General features: G+C 42.4%; 1 protein-coding gene and 1 long non-coding RNA gene across 25 annotated transcripts in view; one reads left to right on the top strand and one right to left on the bottom strand.

Moving 5' to 3' along the window:
* Positions 1-18,792, top strand: part of BRSK2 (BR serine/threonine kinase 2) — a 536,847-nt gene that overhangs the window by 225,130 nt on the left and 292,925 nt on the right. The gene's annotated exons all lie outside the window — the stretch shown is intronic.
* The window catches only part of LOC140703084 (uncharacterized), a 76,387-nt gene that overhangs the window by 19,801 nt on the left and 37,794 nt on the right, over positions 1-18,792 (bottom strand). Inside the window, exon 2 of the long non-coding RNA XR_012082398.2 lies at positions 3,407-3,569. This is a non-coding gene — a long non-coding RNA (uncharacterized LOC140703084). The remainder of the gene's footprint in view (positions 1-3,406; positions 3,570-18,792) is intronic.

Genomic DNA, 18,792 nt, shown 5'->3' on the forward strand with positions numbered 1-18,792 from the left:
ACTCAATTTCTGTGGATGATGATGACTATTTGCCTCCACCATCAGGCCAACCACCTTCACCTCTCTTAGCCCAATCTCCGTCATGGGCTAACAACAATTTTACCTCCATCCAACCACTCGAGCCTCTCGGGTTGCTCTGTCTCCATGTGTCAGTCAGATTTAGTGTCTATCTTAAGTGATCCGCAGCCTCTGCGCAAATGATCTCAAAAGACACATCATACACTGGGGACTGGTCTTTACTGTGCCAATCTCCCAGAATCTCAGACGTCAACAGGGTTGCTGCCATCGTGTGATTCGCTGACTCAATAATGAGTCACTCTATACGAGCTGGCAACATACTGTGAGCTCCCACCCAAGCAACACCAACATAAATAAATAAATAAATAAATAAATAAATAAATAAACAAACAAACAAACAAACAAACAAACAAACAAACAAACAAACAAACAAACAAACAAACAAACAAACAAACATCATTCGTACCATTACTGCCGCACTGATACCTGTCTCTGTATCGAGCTGAAGTGCCCTAGGCAGTCATACTACTACCATTCCGACTCCTTGGACTCACAGTCCCCTCTTCGGTACCATCCACAAACACAGGAGTATGACCATTCATTGTCTGCAGATGATCCCACACTCCCTCATACGGTACCAAAGCCACGGAAGTCTTCCCATAAGTGGAAGCATGCCTTTGAATATCCTCCACTGCAACCACCTACAGTACCGAAACACTCTCTACCATCAGCTTTGACTTCGGTACCAACTGCTGAACCTGCCATACTTTCGCAGGTTCGTGCCTCCTCTCTGTAGGTGACCACAACTTATACTGGTCCTTCACCTGCACCTCTAGATGTGAATCAGACCTGTCAACTCAAACGCTCTAAACCTTCTCATTGTACCGCTCACTCTCTACCTTCTAAATGGAGTGTCGGTAAGCAGAGAGGCTATTCATGTGATACTTCACCGGACGTCTTGGTCCTGCCATACCGACCCTTCTCCTCAACATCATCTGATTCTGACACATCAGACTCTTTACCACCACAGGAGCTGCCTCCTAACTTACCAACACCCAACTCTGACATGGCCGATACCAACACCTCATCCCTGTCGGAAGATTTTTCTTCTTATATTCAGCTGGTGCTCCGCATAGCTAAGGCTATGGACCTTGACATAAAACAACTGGTCCAATCCAAATCAGACAAGGTCCATGAAGACATTAATGAGGATCAGACTCCTCCACTTCATATAGGATTCATTCCATCTCTTCTGAAATTGATAAAACAATCATGGTCCAAACCATTTTCCATGCCATAAATCTCCAAAAGAGTGGAAAATTTATACAAAACACATGGAGATAATACAACATTCCTCCCTAAACATCCACCTCCAAATTCAGTGATAGTAGATGCCACTCAAAAGAGAGTGCGAAACCGGTCTAATGCAACACCTAACAACAAAGGGGGCAGGAAGCTCAATATTATTGGCCACAGGGTTTATTCCCTTGCTTCTTTTACTCTTCGTGCTGCCAATTATTTGGCAGCCAAGGGAGCATACCATCAGTTCTTATGGAACAAAGCCATCCCATCACTTCAATCAGTACCTGGTGAATACATATCCCGTGGCCTTGCATTTCATCAAGAGGCCATGGTTCTAGCACACCAAAAGCATATCACTGCACGGTATGCTATCGAGGACATCATGGCACATGGCTACAGCTGTCGCCCTCTAAAGACATGCTTGGCTTCACCCAGGCCACATTTCCGATGATTCTCGCATGCACATCGAGGACCTACCCTTTGATGGCATTGGCCTCTTTGATACTAAGACTGATGAGATTTTGGACAACCTCCAAAAAATAAGGAAAACAGCATGATCCTACAACACATAACCATACTACAGACCCCAACAATATCAATTGTGTCACCCCTACTCCTACCAATAATACAAAACTTTTACTGACAAGCAACAAGGCTTCCTCTTCCTTCCAAACTTGACATTCCACACAAAGAGAACGCCCCCGACAATTTTTCTAGTGACCTGAAAAGAAAACAAAACAGAGCCTTTGACTTTCATGATTCCACTGTCCCACTCTCTCACCTTCACTACCACTCACCTTGCAGCCCAACTTTCATCTTGGGCAGCCCTCACCACTAATACTTGGGTCCTCACTATCATCACCAGAGGCTACGCAATAGAATTTGCCGCCACCACCAAGGACAAGTCTCACCACGCCATCACATGTCCTAAAAAAAGAGATGCAATCCCTCCTCTTGAAGGGTGCTATATCACCCATCACCCCATCAGAAAACAACCCTGGGTTCTTTTCCAGGTACTTCACAGTACCCAAAAAGGATGGGGGTCTTCATCCCATTCTCAACCTCAGGGACCTCAATTACTTCATAATACAGAAACGTTTTTGCATGGTGACACTAGAACACATTCTACCCATCTTTCAAGAGAACAACTGGTTCAATGTCATCGATTTAAACAATGCCTATTTCTACATCACCATCTGCCAAGATCACTGGACTGTTCTCAGATTCTCCCTTAGAAATGCTGCCTATTAGTTCAAAGCCTCCCCATTTGGACTTTCCACTGCAGCTCAGGTATTTACAAAGTGAATGGCCCCTGTAGCAGCCCATATCCGCATGCAGGGAATTTCCATCTTCCCTTACATAGACGACTGGTTGCTTGCAGCCCCCTCACATTCTCAAGCATGATGCGATATAAACTACACAGTCTCTCTGTCCTCGAAAATCTGGGCTTAAGGGTCAACAAGGACAAATCTACTCTGATCCCTTCTCAGAAAGTGACTTATATTGGAGTGGTTCTAGTTTCATGAAAGGCAAGAGCCTTTCTTCCCCAAGAATGTGCAATGAAGATTCACTTAATCCTCCAGCATTTTTACCCTTATGCGCACACCAGATGCAGTGACTTCTCAGCCTCATTGCATCCACCATATCAGTCATACAGCATGCCTGCTTAAAAACATGCTCTTTACAGACGTGGTACCTGTCCCTCTTCTACCCTATGTCTGACCCACCTAAAAAGCAACTAAGAGCTACTCCTGAACTTGCAGCTCAACTACTGTGGTGGGACACACCAGTCAATCTCTTCATGAGCAGACCCTTTGCACCCCTTCAACTCTCCGTACAGGTTACCAGAGATGCAAGTCCCACTGGTTGGGGAGCTCATTGCAATGGCCTCCGCATTCACGCCCACTGATCTCGCTCCAAGAAATACCTTCATATTAACAACCTAGAGCTCCTAGCCATTTTCAAAGCTTTTCGCACTTTCAAACCACTCATTACGGGCACGGCCGTACAAGTAACCACCAACAATACTACTGCACTGTTTTATGTGAACAAGCAAGGAAGCACCCATTCTCTGCGTCTCCTATACCTTACAATTCAACTCTGGGAATGGTGTTTCAAACTCCATATTTTCCCCAATAGCAGTCCATTTCTCCACTCAGTGCAACCAGTTGGTGGACTCGCTAAGCAGATTTCGCATCCAGATGCACAAATGAGTCCTCGATGACGCTGTCTTCCTCCAGCTTTCCAACCTGTGGGGAAAGCCACACGTCAACATTTTTGCCATGGCTCAAAACACAAAATGTCTTCTTTACTGTTCCAGAGCAGGAATTGGTCCAGCTTCACTAGGACAGCGGTCCCCAACCTTGGGCCTCCAGTTGTTCTTGAACTTCAACTCCCAGAAATCCTGGCCAGCAGAGGTGGTGGTGAAGGCTTCTGGGAATTGTAATCCAAGAACATCTGGAGGCCCAAGGTTGGGGACCACTGCCCTAGGAGATGCACTCATGACACAGTGGACGTCACACCTAACCTACCTTTTCCCTCCTTTTCCTCTCCTCCTCAGGACCATTGTCAAACTCTGTCAGGAACACTCAAACGTGATTCTCACTGCTTCGTGGTGGCCCAGACAACCCTGGTTCACCATGCTCTGCTCAATCTCCAGGGACTTCATCTGCCTTCCCCCCTGCCTTCACCTGCTCACCCAGCACCAAGGCCAGACCTTTCACCCTGACCTTCCTGCTCTCCACCTCACAGCATGGAAAATTCACACTCCCTAGCTACTATTCCAGGTAATTCTAGAAAACCCACTACCATGCAGCTTTATACCTACAAATGGACCGCCTTTTGGAAGTTTGCAGCTCAGCACAACCTTCTGTCTACTCCAACAACTCTTCAAGCGGTTCTTCAGTTCCTCTCTCATCTTTTTAGTCAGCAGCTCTCCTTGTCTACTCTCAAGGTTTGTATATTCACCATTGTGGTTCATCAGCCAAAGGACTCTGATGCTGCCATGGTCTTCTGTCACCCAATGCTAAAGCAATTCCTCAGAGGGGTGTCTAACATGTGACCTTCCAGACTCTCTCTTCCACCACAATGGTCACTACATACTATCCTCCAACGTCTCATGCTTCCTCCCTTTGAGCGCCTCGCCACGACGTCAAAATGTCTTCTTTCCCTTAAGACCCTTTTTCTAGTTGCCATCACCTTGGTCCGCAGAGTCTCTGAGCTCTCTGCTCTTCGGATTGATCCTCCGTGCCTTCAGTTTCACCTGGTCAAAGTTACCCTTTATCCTGATGTCTCCTTTCTCCCAAAGGTGGTTTCTGAGTTTCACCTTAAACAACCCATCATTTTACCTACCTTTTTTCCTTCACCGTCTACCGACTTGGAGCGCACCTTCCATCTCTTGGATGTCAGGCGAGCTTTGGCCTTTTATGTTTCTCAGACTGCTTCGTTCCACAAGTCTAAACGACTTTTTGTTTCCCCACATTTAACACACAGGGGAACTCATATTTCTCCTCAATCCATCTCTTGATGGATTGTTACAACTATACGCCTCACCTACCAACTTGCTAGAAAGCCTTTGCCAACGGGCATTAAGGCACATTCTACAAGGGTTGTAGCTGCCTCCACAGCTTTCCTGAGAGGCATCCCAATTCCTGATATTTGCAGGGCTGCCACCTGGTCAACACCGTCAACTTTTGCCTCTCATTACTGTCTGGATGTCAGGGCAAAGTCCAATGCGGCTTTTGGATGAGCAGCTCTGTCATCTGTTCTTCCATGATATCCCTCCTCTGAGTAGGCAAGCTTGTTAATCACCCTATGGTGTGCATTAACAGAGCCCACGAAGAAGAAAGAAAGGTTACTTACCTGTAACTCTGATTCTTTGAGTGGTCATCTGTGAATTCATACTTCCTACCCATCCTCCCCTCTGTCCGTTACATCTGTTTCATTTGATACAGTGGTGGGCTGTTCCTAGGAACTGAGGCAGTTGCCACGATGGGCAGATTACGTGTATTAGGGGGGAGGTCCTGGCAAATGCGTAATAGAGCTCTAGAATATTCTGGTAACCTCTATGCAAGCACAGATAAAACCCCATATTCACAGATGACCACTTGAAAAACTAGAGTTACAGGTAAGTAACTTCTCTTTTTTGTAAAACACCGACTCTGTCTGCCAAACATTTTGGAGAGCAGTGTGGGAAAGGTGGCTTGTATGCACCAACACTGAGGAACAAGCAATCATCCCCGGAGAGAATGTTCCTTCCAACAAGATTTTTTGCAACTGTGATTGCCTTCCTGCCTAAAAGTAATCTGCAGTATATAGCAAAACGGTGCCTCTATTCATTAGTGCTGTAAAATACATGTCATGATGGTAAGCATCTAAAGATTTCCATTTCTCTCAGCCATTTACTTGGGAAGTTGGATTGAGATATATTAGGGCAGAGAATATAAGTTAGAAGAGCTACTATTCGCCTCTCAATTTTCTTTTTTTTTTCCTACTATGTTTTTTAACCAAATTAAAACTAATTTATGTCCCTTTTCACCTCTCAAGTTTGTAGTGCTTGTCCACCAACCAGCCCCCTACCCTCATTCTTCCAAACCTGGCTTAGTTATGTATCCAGATCACACCTTTCATTGGCCAATAACTAGATTATGCTTTGTCTGTGTGTCATGTTGTCTTCTTTTAGGTACATTTTCTACATTATCTGCTTCCTGCCATTACCGTGAACTGCTTTATGTCCCCTACCTGCCAGCCAGCCTTTCTGTTTAGTCCTGTTTCTCATCCAGTCAGATCTTTCATATTGATTCACAAAAGCTGTTTATTTTATCAGGTCTTGGCAGAGAGCCATTCTGTGCAATGTATAACAAAAATATGAGTATTGTGACACCTCTAAGACTAACTTATTTATTTCAGTGTAATTTTTCACAGACACATGGAGTAGAGCATTTGGGTTACAGGTTTACATATAAGATGTGGGGATTGTGTGATACAGATGCAGGTAATGAACTGTCAAAATGATGATAGCATTATCAACACGGGTGCTGAACTGCCAAAATGTTAATTGCATAAAGTTAGTGTTAGATATTACTTGTCAGCTGATACACAGAGATTGGCCATTAATCTTTGAAGGGTTGAAGCAATGACTTTTGCTTTTAGCAAAGAATTGGTTATGGTGAGTTTGCCAAGAAAACAAGTTTTTCACTGCGCATAAAGTGGCAAATCAAACAACTAATGTACATATAGTGTGCTAAAAAGATCTCATTTCTTTTCAGGTCTCTAAATTAGAGATGGCCAAAGTGTGGCCCGCAGGCCATGTACAGATACAGTGACCGAAATGTGGGCCCTATGTTTTTTTTAAAAAGGCTCAGAAATCCCTTGGTGCCCCCAGAAAGTGTGGGAAGCAATTCTGCCATGTTTCAGAGGTCCCCGGCACTTCTGCCCTGCTCCACAAATATCTTTGCATTTTAAAAAAATGGCCAGTAGAGAGCATGTGGGAAGGCAGTCTGTTTGAAAAACTTTTCTTAAAAGAAAAATGGGGAGTAGGGCAGCATTCAGGTTGTGTGTGTGTGTAAGTCCTTGGATTTCCGGATTTGGGCTACAGTATCTTGACTCCAGAGGCACAATGAAGTTTATAAATATTGTTAGGCATCTGCATTGTCTTCAGATCAATTTGAAAATACAAACCAAATCAAAGGGTATCTGTTCATTTCTGTGTCAATCCCAGCATGGAACAATACTCCCATGGATCTTCATGTTAAATCAAGCAATACAAGGGTCAGAGTTAGAAGTAATGAAAGAGAGAAGAAGAAAACTAAGGGAGACAAAGAAAATTGCTCTGTATGTTAGAAATGAACCTTTCTTGCCTTTCTTGGTGTATATAATCATTGATTACGACATTATGGTTTTGTGGCCCCAGTGCCATGAATTCCAGATCTAGGAAACAGGTCAGATTCGGGGAGAGAGAAAAGACAGAAAGTACCAAACAGCAGGATCCTTCCATTGCCCTTTTAGGAAGGAATCAAAGATTCCTGGAACTATTCCCCTCTTTTCATTGCTTCATTCCCTTCCTGATGGTTGGTTTGGAATACTGATTGGGATTTTCACATGGTTGTTGAGAAGAATAAGGGAAATAAAAGTAAATCAATGTGCTCTGCTCTACAGGTGGTGGTTGGTGTACTTCTGACGTGGCCTTCTTGTGCTTTCCCTAATTATAGATATGGGGCCTTTGTGAAGAACTGGAAATGCATGGATACCATTAAAGACCCAGACATGGATCAGATTGCAATGTCTGAAAGTGCAGAAAGTGGATCAGCCCCAATCTGTGTACCCTTTGTTCAGACTTGGAGCATGTCAGGGAACCTCTGTGCATCTTTATCCTTATTTTTCCTGTCTCCTTCTCAAATCTCCCCTTGTAATATATTTTTCCTACCGCTAAGAGATCAGTGGCAGAGTGTTCTGGGAGGTTGAAATGTTGAGACATTGGCTTTTGTGCATTGCCATCTCTAGTGTCAGATTTGTGTCCATTTATTATTTTGCACAGAAATTGGCCTTCTGCCCTGTATGGAACACAGTGAGGCACTGCTGGCAGCCATATTAAAACATGGTATTTTGGATGGCATTGGCAGGGCTGTAATGACTGGTTTGGGATACTGATTGGGATTTTTGCATGGTGGCTGGGAGGAATAAGGGAAATAAAGATAAATTAACATGCTGAGCTCTGCAGATGGTGGAGTAGATGTGCAGACACCGTTGGTATCAAGGCTTATATCAGAGTATTGCTCTTATCTCTGTCTTCATGTTGTGCAGCCTAGTATGTGCCAGTAGCTGTTTAAAGTTGGGAATTAACAGTCTGACTCTTTGAAGATGCTTTGCAATGCAGGGGATGCAGGAAAAAGGAGGCATGGGCTGTTCTCTTGGTGTCAGGTTTTACAGACACTTGGAAGCCAGAGAGGTTTCTCAAAGAAACAGAAGTCTCCACCCTTGTCCCAGAAAGAAGCCAGAGAAGGAGTGGTTACCTTCCCCCACTAGGGGACCTGTAGACACATGTAGTTATTCATTCACTTTGTGTCATTCAGAGGAGGATAGCAAGTTATTGTAGAGGTAGAAAGTTTCATGTAGCCAAAATAAAGCATCATAAAGCCAATGTATTTGGTTATAATGGCAGGTGAAGAGAAAATGAGCTAGGGTCTATCTCCCTTCAAAAATGCAATTTCTGTTCCATCACCACACACTCTTTCATTGTTTATACATGCTTTGTTCTTGAAATCTCTCCAGATGCAATAACTGAGCTGATGTTTTAAGCAACATTTAATAGCTGTCCAACAGGAAAGTATAATGAAGTTCACAAGTTGCTGAACACACTGATCCTGTTGCATCATTAGCTACAGTAACAGAAAGAATATTAATATGAACAGGACAGAGCTTTCTATTGCCTGTCAGCTATGAAACGTTCTTGAAAGAGAAATGGCTGATATTATCAGAAATTTTGGCTGTCATCCTATACAAAGTTAGCAGGAAGTAAGTCCCATCAATCTTCATGTGGCCTCTTTCAAAACAGACACATAAAGGATTGCACTGTTATTATAGTTGGCTCTGTTTCCCTCTTTCCAAGTTTATTTCCTTGAGAGAGCAGTAGACCTCCATAAAATTTATATTGGAACTTGAGATCACAATTGAATTCTACAGAAAGCATTTTAAGGTTTGCCTGCAGGATGCTCAGCAATTGACTCAGTGGTTCTCACCTGGTCCTGCAAACAAACTTTGCATCTTCTGCCCTGCTATCATCTTGTGGTCTTTTGGATCATGACCAAATCTTATTTGGATAATTGCAGCACCCCACCAGCATAACATGAAAAATCAGGACAGTTGCTTGATGTACAATCTTAAATTATATATAAACTGATTGCCAAAATATTTTTTAAAATATATAATTGCTTCCTTTTTGTTTGCAAACTCTCATTCCAACACAACTAGCCAAGTATTTTATTTGTCATGGCAACCTTTTCAACACATCTACTTTCATCAATGACTGTATTTTCACAGTGTCCCCCTGATTCACATTTCAAGTATAACTGTGGCCTTAGAATGCTAAAGTCCTCCTTTCCCTTTCAAACCATGCAAGTTGAACACTTGCCTCTTTTCCTACTAGTGAGAATGGCGAGAAAGGAAGCATAATAATGAGTGCAGCAAATAATGTTAATTCTTCAAATTACCCTTTCTTTTCCTTGAGTAGCTGCTGGAGTACTTCTCAAATAGAGATATTAATTTATTGCTCTGTGCTCCATGATGCCATCAAAAACAGGAAGTCAGAGTTCAAATTCTTGCCCATTGTCAGGAAAATGCAATTAAGAGTCTATCACAGGCTAGACGGAGTGAGGGAGACAACAGGGCCACCTGCTGTGGCAGATTATGTTGCCTTCTATTGAAGAGTGAGATGGTGACAGCCGCATTCAGCATCACCTGTGAAGGGAAGGAGGTGGACCGAAGGCCTCCAGTGGAACTGACTCATGCAGTGCATTGCTAGTGTAAAATTCCACCAAATGGAATTGCACCAAATGGAATTATAATGCACTGCAGTGCAGCTGAGCTTTGCATCAGTACTGAACGTAGGAAATTGTTCCTATTTCTGAACTTAAAATACAGAAATTGGGGGGGGGGGAGAGACAGAGAAGTAATACAGATGTACTTATAACACATACACTTTCCCAAGCCATTTCCTTTAAATAACTATAGAAAATACCTTTGTGAAAAACAAAGTCTTGGCTGTGCACTATGGGGTTTAGAAAGTTCTCCCTTAGAAGGGTTGTGAAATGCATTAGGGTGTAATTACTACTTGCCTGATAGATAGCCAATAAAATGAAACAATCGCTAGCTCTCCAATGGAACGTGAAGTGCAGACCAGAACAAGACAGGAGGTATGCATGAATATGACTGAGAAGATAATCTTGCTCTGGCCAATATTGTATTTTGTTACATATGTTTAGCTCCTTGTGAGCAGGTGCGCTTTTACAGTATGAAGCATCCCAGCCTTTCTTGCATAAACAGCCTCCAGTTGAGTGGCTATGGGAAGCAGAAGCTACAATGCACAACACTACATCTAATGTCAAGCTACTTGTGTTCTACGAGCTGTTGCTGGATGCTTACAGTATTAGCTGGATGATTCTTTGTCCCTCTCACTAAAATCCTTAAAATTGTACTGGGTTTTGTTGTTTTAGTAGTTGTTTGTTTTGCCAGTGTTTAACAGAATCTTGTCCTGTGTTTTCTTCTTCCTTATTCTTTGTTGCAATAAGACATCATAACACTTAAAGAGGTTTCCTCAGCATTTTGATGTGTACTATCGTGTCCAACTTGGCAGAGACCCTCCCCAGAGGAAGAAGATGAGCATGACATGCCTCAGTAGGAGGGAACCTGGGCAGAAGAAGAGCTCGAGATCACAGCTGGCAGTCTTTCATGAGAGTGTCATGGGACTGAAGCAGAGTTTGGCCTTTGCAAAGAGGATTCTACATACGAACTTTTCGACTTACGTACTTCTCCGGTCGCAAAATTCCATTTTGACTTGCGAACGGAGAATCGTCGTACGAACCGAAAAGGGGGAGGAAGCAGGAGAGGCGGGGAAAGCGGGAAATTCAAACTGCTGTCGTTCGTCCATTGGCCAGGGAAGAGAGAACAGTGCCTAGGACCAAATAAGGGGGAGGGAAAGTGGGAGAGGCAGGGAAAGCGGCAAATTCGGACTGCTTTCATTCATCCATTGGCCAGGGAAGAGAGAACAGTGCTGTAGCCTGCTTCCTCATTCGTCCCAGCAGTTACAGTGCTGTAGTCTTCAGCGAATCTGCCTGGTACAGTACTGACTGGTTCTGTACTGTACTGTATTGGCTGGTACTGCCTTATAGTACTGAGCTATATTTTTTTTATTTTTTATTTTTTCATTTTTGACTGCCTTTTTTTAAGCAGAGATCCTGCCTGTTCTGGGTGAGTACTGTACTATTCTGTACTGTATTGTAATGGGTTTTTTTGCAGTTTGGTGGGGGTGGTTAGGGCTAGGTGGGGGGTTAAAGTACTGTTTGTTTCTGTGCTCTGATGGGTCTTGCAGTGTAGTGTACTGTAGATTTAAATTGTGAAAAGTAGGCTGCTAAATCAAAAATTTCTTTTCTTGACCTAAGGAAAAAAAGAAAAAATATCCCCCTCTAGTGGCAGAAGGCGGAATAGCAGCTTCCAATTAGCTTCTATGGACGGAAAAGAGCAGATACGGATTAAATGGTTTTCAATGCATTCCTATGGGAAATGCAGATTCAACCTACGAACTTTTCGACCTACGAACCACCTTCTAATACGGATTAAGTTCGTAAGTCAAGACCCCACTGTATATCCTTCAGATGGCAAATGAGGCTCTGAAGAAGTATGACTTCGAACTGAACAGAATTTCAATAGTTCAGAATAAAAACTGGACAAGAAAACATGATTTAGGTGATGTTCACGACCTTGTAACAGCAAATATGGAGGAATTAGAGAACCAGGGACATGACATAACACACCATGGCCAGACTAATACTGTACTAGACTGCTTAATGACTTTGTTTCTGGCTGCTTCCTGTTTGGATTGTTACTTGGATATGTGAACTGCCTTTGGCCCAGGACTAAAACTATTCTCTGCATTATGCCTGAACTCTGGTACTATCTTCTCAGTGCCTTGACTTCATCTGGCCTTGGACTCACAGTGTCCATGTGAGGAACAATGTTCAAAAGGAGCAAAGCATGTGTTATCCCTTGATGGCACTTGCTGCTGTAGGCCAGGACACATGCTATTTGGAGAGACCATAAAGCTTAAGTATGATCATTTCACTTTTTTATATTACTAGATATTACTGGGGGAGGGAGAAGACAGCAGTATGGCAGATCTGCTTTCTGCAGTGCCCATATCTCCTCAATATCATAAGTGGGCAACTTGTGGCCTTCAGGAGTTGGACTCCCATCGACTCTCATAATAGGCTGTGTTAGCTGGAACTCATGGCAATTGTAATCCAGCAGTGTATGAGGGGCCACAGGTGGCCTTCCTCTCTTCTATGTTGTACATCTCAGTCTAGACAAGACAGATCTAACTCCTGAAGGTACTGGCCACAGAGACTGGCAAAATGTTAGGAAGAAAACCCTCCAGAACACGGACAAACAGCCCAAAAAACCTACAACAACCATCAGATCCCGGCTGAGAAACCCTTCAAGAATACATTAATATTTAGCTTTGGTCACGGAACTGGGATGTATCAGAATCATATATTGTCTGATTGTAGCCTACTGTTTTTCTTTAAAATGAAGTTATCATACAAGATCTTCTCATCCTTGGCTTGTTATTTAAAAATGTCACATGTAAGTTTCCTGGTTCAAACGGAAACTGATATTCACAAACTCTTGATTGCAAAAAAAGAGAGAAGAAACTAGATAGAGGCCATGAGGAAATGTTCTCATTTTAAAACACAATAAATGTGCTCTGACTCAGTTCATAGCAGTAAGTTGCCGTTCATTTAAACAGAAGTTATGTGTAGGCTCCAGACCAAAGGCAAAGAGGGTTCTATCACCAAACATAAAAGCGAAATCCATATCCTTTAATTCAACAAGAAGGTATCAAAAATACCTCCTGTGAGTGCATTTTGGGGCCCTAAGTGCTGTTTTCTAAAATGTTTTGTCTTTCTATAATAAACATTTTGCTGTTTTTTAAAGGGCAGGCGCTTTCTGTGGCTTGGCAGGTGTTACGACTGTTTACTTTTTTTAAAGTGTGACTCAGATAGGACTGGCTTAAGTATGGATATGAAATGTGTCACCCTGCATCAGCTTCTGTAGAAAGTGACACTACAGAATTGCACTGGGATACTTACTCAGTGACTTGCCTGTCATGTCTGCCTGACTAACTTGTCAGAACTAGTTTTCACCACCCTCTGCACTGCAGGACCAACCAAGCTTGGTGAGTGTACATTGTCTTTCTGCTTTAGACAGTGTTGCCAAAAGACAGACAACCTAGTGGAATGGAAGACAGGCAGGTGGATAGTACCCGCTTCTTCTCAAAGGGTCCCAAGCCCTTAGATTTGAATAAACTGGGAATAAAGTTGTGCATTAATTATTGGGAAGGTTGGCAGCAGTACCTCTGAGACATACAGTCAACACATACACACTGTGCCAGGGCACACTGGCTAAAATCCTGTTGCTTAGCATAAGAAAAATCATGAGTTTCATTCCATTCTTTAAACAGTAAGTAAAAAGTCCCTGGCTTGATTCTTGGGAGTATGTGCACATTTATCAAGCCTGCATGCCCCCAAGAATCTTTATTTGCTAGGTAGGAGTGGAGTAAAAGTTGCACATTTTGTTACATTAAGCTACGAAATTTTAACCACTGGGTCCCAGATAGTCTAGGTCAAGCAGCCATCCCTATATTTGTTTAATTTATCGAGCCTCGTGGCGCAGTGGTTAAACTGCTCTTCTGCAGCCAAAACTGTGCTCACGACCTGGGGTTCAATCCCAAGGTAGCGGCTCAAGGTTGACTCAGCCTTCTATTCTTCCAAGGTCAGTAAAATGAGTACCCAGCTCGCTGGGGGGGGGGGGGCAATGTGTAGCCTGCATAATTAACTTGTAAACCGCCCAGAGCACTATGGGGCGGTATATAAGCAGCACGTTTTTGCTTTTAGAAATGGTATATCTTGAACTAGAATTCATTCTGTATTGTAATATCTACAACCCCTTCATTGTATTGATAAATCCCTACTGTAAATCCTACCAAAGGCCTTCTAGTACCACACCAGTAATCATCATAATATTATAGAAGAAATGTGGTGTTCAATAGATATTCTATCCTTCTGTGAGACAAAACATCCACCTGCTAATATCAGTTCAGATCCCTAAATGACATAAGCAGAGAAAATAGGTACATCACTACAAAAGAGGGGTGGTTGTACTTGACCTGAGTGGGCCACAGCTAATGCTTCAGAAAATAAAGTAATTGACTTCCTTGGGGATATCTTTGGAGCAAGGTACAGTGCTGGTAATGTTAGCTGAATAGCCTGAGAGCTGTGAGTAGACCTTAGTAGCAAACAAATTGGAGCAAACATGATTTGCTCAGACATTCAGCGAACAGGGCAAGATGCTAAGGTCACTGAGTAAATTATTCAATGTGAGTAATTCTCTGAGTTCAACTTCTGACCCACTGACTATATGATAACATCTGATTTCTGGGTCAGATAGTCATCTGCATACAATTCAGGAAGCCAAAACTAGCATCTGCCACCACCCCCTTCTTCCCATGTCTCGTTGTCTGTCATATGTCCCTATAATTTCCCCATGTAGAATAAGGACTTCATTCAGATTGACTAGGACAGGCTTTTGTGTCCTAAATGTTATGCCCCACTGAACCAATGAAGACTTGGAAGGTTTATTGTTGAGGTTTTTTTAAGTTGCTGTTGGAGTCAGATAACCTTGTGAACTGAAATAGAAGAAAAACTGGTCAGATGATGAAGTGAGGACTGTAGTTTGATCCAGAGCCAAGAAAGTCCTCTGTCTGATACATTTGCTTTTTTGTTAGATGGCTAGTCTATAGAAGATGCATTTTGCTGCCCATTCCAATATTCTCCAGGAATATGGGCTGATAAGATGAAGAAGAGGGCTGTAGGCTTAATGATGGGGCACAGAAGAAGACCAGAAGACCAGATGAGGAAATAGGACAATATGAAACTGTTAAAACATATTTTAGATCTGTCTAGCCACACAAGGACTTTCAATCCTTGTGTGAAACACCTCAAACATAAGGAAACATTTCTCCTGCTAGGTACATCATATCCAGTTTCTACAGTTCAGAACATTTGGAGTGCTTGCTTCATTTGGTCTATGCATGTGACAAATTCCAAGGTGCCCTAGTTGTGTTCCACATGTAAATTGCTGTTTTCTTGATACAGACCTCAGTACTGTAGTAGTTGTTGTTGTTTTGACTTACATATTGCCCCATAGTGCACTCTGGGCAGTTTACAACATAATTATGCAAGTAACATTTTGCCCTGCAGCAAGTTGGGCGCTCATTTTACCAACTTCGAAAGAATGGAAGGCTGTGTCAACCTTGAATTACTTCAGAATCAAACTATATAAATAACCATTCTTGCCATACCACTGGACCATTTGGTCTATACATTGATGTGGCAGCAGTATGTATCTGCGGTCTCAGGAAAGGGCCCTTTTCAGCCCTAATACCGTCACTTAATGCTTGTTGAACCTGGCTGCTCCTTCTTTGCTCTAAAAAAGCAAACACCATATGCGGGAAAGAGCTGAGGGGTGCTTAATCTTTTCCTAACCACAACTCCTGTTCCCAGTTATTTTATTCCAGCTGGGATTTATACTCTATGTTTAAAGTCTAGGTTTTGAAGTGGAAGCAGAGAAGATGGGGATAAATTGTAAGCGAAAAACAACAGCCACAGAAGTGTTAAGCACCTTGCGTCCAGATTGGTACCATTTATTTAAAATTATTCCCCTTGGTTATCTCCCCCCCCCCCAGACAAGCTGAAAGGCCTTAAACACAGTGCAGAAAGGTCCTCTTGAAGGACAACCCCTTGTGGATTGATGCAGGGAAAAGAGGGTTGCTGGAACCACTCAGATCTTGGGGGAAGCAACTTTTTAAATTACAGGTCCCAGAATCCCTCAGGCAGCATGATTAATGGTGATCAAGTGGTTCCCTAGTCTCAGTAATGGTTCTTATCTTATTAGACTTCTAGAAGTGTAGGTTTGTTTAGCCAGCAGCCAGTGCTCATGCTGCCTGGGAGATTCTGGGCATTGTAGGTAAAAGTTCAACATTCAAAAGCTATCGGTTTACTAACACAAGTGCCAAGAAAACAGATAGCTAGTGTCACAGAGGTTGACTCTGACATCTTCTGCGTGCAATGCGTGTGTTCTTTCAAAGAGCTATAGTCCTTATTTTGTGACCATCAGCAAGCCGTTTGTGTTGCAATGAAGGGATGCAGGGAGGACTACAATCTAAAACTCATACGCAAGGAACATGCTAATTGTATGTGAAAAGAGGACATTCCTAGGGTTAGCAGTTGTGGTCAAAAGTACGTGGCTGATCATGATGTGTTGAACAAGAAGAGATTGAGGGGGTTTTCATTCTCATTTCCTTTGCAGTGTGGAAATCTTTGCAGGCATCTGGTAAGAATGGAATTCCAAGCTAGATTCATCTATTTTAATTTGTCCAACAAAGTGGACCCCCCCCCTTTGGGCAAAAAGAGCCCTTTGCTTAAAGTTGCTGTTTTTACCCTTTGTGTAAACTTTGAAATTCTTAAAGTGCTCTGATTTTAATGAAAAAAATGATGGTGATGATGATCATGTGCCTTTAAGTCGATTCTGACTTATGGCAACCCTTTTCATTGTTTTCTAGGTAGAGAGTACTCAGAAGTGATTTACAATTCCCTTCTTTGGGGGGGGGTGCCCTGTGTCTGTGCAGTTTGCCCAAGGCCACACAGGTTGGCTCTATGCATGGGAATCAAACTCCCAACCTCTTGGCAGTTAAACCACTGAGCTATCCAGCCAGCTAATGAAATAAATAATGAATTAAAATCAGTGTTTAAAACAAATCCCTGCTAGAGTAGACTCACTTAATCAGTTCCTGAATGGTGAGTCAACACTTTTGTACATTCCATTAATTCAGTGGGTCTACTCTAGTTGGGATTTGCATTTGGATTTTGGCTTGTGCTGCTTTTCTTCTTTCCTTTATCTTCCTTGTATTCTATTGCTATTTAAGTGTCTGAAAATTACAACACCTTTGTCTCTGTCCATCTCATGTCCTGCTTAGTGGCTGAATTGTTGTCTGAACTGATTTAAAGTAATATGTATACTTGGAGATGTAGGGATATATGGATTAGACTGTTCTCAGGGGAGGCCGGGGAAATGAAGTCCAGTGACTTTTCAGATGGAAATTCTTATTCTGCCATGGCCTAGAAGGATTTCAGGTGAAGCAATCAATGCTTTTATCAAGGCAAAAGAAGAGACTTTAATTTGTTGGTAGGATTTACAGGGCTGCATTATGATTTTATCTCTTTCTCTTTGTGTCTTTGTCTTTCACATACATACATATAAGATGGTTAAAATGGGCACAAAGACATGTATAATGGAGGAAAAAGAGAGGGTTTGTATTAACAGATAAGAGTTCAATATCAATAAGTGAAATAGTTGTACATCAGTATATAGGGCCAGAGCAGAATACCAGAAAAGGGAATAAGAAGACAGAACATGCATGAGAAACAGATGCAACTGTTTTCTATGTCAAAGTTGGTAGAACTACTGTAAGTAGACCTAGGTTTATTTTTCAGTAGAAGCAGCCCCAAAGTAATGCCTTCAAAAGCAAATGTTCCTTTCTTTCCCACCTTACCATCCATTCCCCCCCTTACCCCAGTCTTTTGGTCAGTAACAGGAGTGCCTTCTCACTTTCCTCTACAGTAGCCCTTCAAAAGGCCCTGAACTGTTATTGCATTCATTGTGTATTGTGACAGATTTTTATGTCTTAGGATGAAGGTCACTCAGGATATGCCATCTGCATTTTGCTAGCTCTGGGTTAAGCATTTAACTGAGCATACTGTACAGTACTCAGATCCCAGATTTTCTAAGTGCCAGCCTACTAAGGCTTTCCAGTGGAGTTACCAAGGCATATAGGCTCCCATAGTAATATCAGACAGCAGATACAGTTAAAATGTGTGGGGATTACCTTGAGACCAGGTTTGACTTCAGCCTTTTACTGTAAGGAAGAAAGAAGCCGACAATGCAGAATGTTCTTAAGAACAAAAGACCAAGCTGATATATAAAACATGAGGAAAGAGATAAAACAGAATACATTAAAATGCATAGTGTAACAAGACTACTTTCTCACCCACCAATTCTCAGCACATCAGGCTCAAGACAAGGCTTCTGCTGGAACCCTGTGCCTTTCCTTCGGCTTATATACCCTTTCCTCAGCACAAAAAAGTACACTGCAGGCATTTTTACACATGTAGTTTCCTTTGTTGGGTGAGCATATTCAGAACTTCTCGGTCCCTTTACTTTGCTCCAGAATACATGGATATGTGTTACTTTTCTGTTTTTTTTTTAAAAAAGGTGTTGTTTGAAGTAATGGGTATCCTAAGCATTTCTAAGGGTTAAAACATCAGCAACCTTATGCTGGTATGACTCTTGAAATCTTGACATTGCACTCTAAAACTGTTCTTTTGGCCGGCATCCCAGATTTCAGAGCTTGTGTTTGCCATGTAAGATCCCCCTTATATGTGGAAGCACATGCACATTTGTCTGTAGTGCAGCTAATTGCTGTGAGATATATGTTTTACGACTTACATGTCAAAAGGTTATAAGGGACTCATTAGTTCTTGTACAATAAGACTCTCTGGGCGATAATTAGCCTTGTATTCTGTTAGCACTGTGCTGCCTGGTCCAGCTGAATGTGCTGGCCTATTGTCTACTAAGGTCCATATC

The sequence above is a fragment of the Pogona vitticeps genome, chromosome 1 (assembly GCF_051106095.1).
Source record: "Pogona vitticeps strain Pit_001003342236 chromosome 1, PviZW2.1, whole genome shotgun sequence".
Taxonomy (NCBI): Eukaryota; Metazoa; Chordata; class Lepidosauria; order Squamata; family Agamidae; genus Pogona; species Pogona vitticeps.